The 946-nt window shown below is 42.3% G+C and overlaps 1 non-coding gene across 1 annotated transcript; it reads right to left on the reverse strand.

Annotated features, from left to right (window-relative positions):
• Positions 1 to 506: 506 nt before the first annotated feature.
• Positions 507 to 614, reverse strand: LOC132058655 (small nucleolar RNA R71). The gene has a single exon (XR_009415375.1). It is a non-coding gene; the product is annotated as a small nucleolar RNA R71 (small nucleolar RNA).
• Between the last annotated feature and the right edge of the window lie 332 nt (positions 615 to 946).

The raw sequence follows: 946 nt of genomic DNA on the forward strand, positions 1-946 counted from the left end.
AGCATTAGAAGTTTAGGAGAACCATTAGTTGATCTTAACCTCGAAATCGAAAGAACTTTAAGCAGACAGAGAAGAATGGCTGAGGAAGAAGCAAGACTTGCTCTTGAAGCAGCCGAAAGGGAATGAAACAGAAATAGGGATGACAGGCTACGAGACCTATTCAGGTGGCACAACCGGCTAGAGTTCCAGTTGCAAACTATGCTAGACCTAGTTTGGAAAACACTGAGCTGAAACAAGGAATAGTACAGCTACTGCAAGCTACATGCCAGTATATGGGTAAGCCAAATGAAGACCCACACAAGCACTTGATGCAGTTCGTGGACTTGAGTTAAAATTTCTAATACAAAGATGTCATGGATGATTATGTGAAGATGGTATTATTCCCGCTTTCGTTGATTGGTGAAGCTAGAGAGTGGTTGAATAATCTCCCCGCAAATTCTATTACTTCGTGGGAGATTCTATAGAGCAAATTTATTGAGAAGTTCTTTTTGTCCCGAAAAATGAAGGAGCTTAGAGGGAAAATTGCCAACTTCACTCAGAAGGATTTCGAATCTCTACCACAGGCTTGGGAGAGGTTCAAGGGTTATTTACGAGACTTTCCTCATCATATGCAGCCGCAGAAGATCATTGTGCATTATTTTATTGAAGGGTTGAGGCATGATTTACGTGCTTTATTGAATGCCTCGGCCCAGGGGTAGATTTTGACCAAGACTTATGAGGAAATTGAAGCTTCACTTGAGCTTATGGCTGAAGGTACTCAAGAATACCAAAAGACGAGCCGGGGGTTACCACAAAAAGCCGTTGGGGTTCTTTAAGTAGGTGATGTTGCAGCTATTCGAGCCGATATAAGTACACTTACTAATGTGATGTTGAAGCATTTCCTCAAGCTCAGTAGGTCCAACCAGTTCAACATATTCAGCAAGCAGCGTGTGTAAGTTGTGGTGAG

This window comes from Lycium ferocissimum, chromosome 5 (genome assembly GCF_029784015.1).
Source record: "Lycium ferocissimum isolate CSIRO_LF1 chromosome 5, AGI_CSIRO_Lferr_CH_V1, whole genome shotgun sequence".
NCBI classification, from domain to species: Eukaryota; Viridiplantae; Streptophyta; class Magnoliopsida; order Solanales; family Solanaceae; genus Lycium; species Lycium ferocissimum.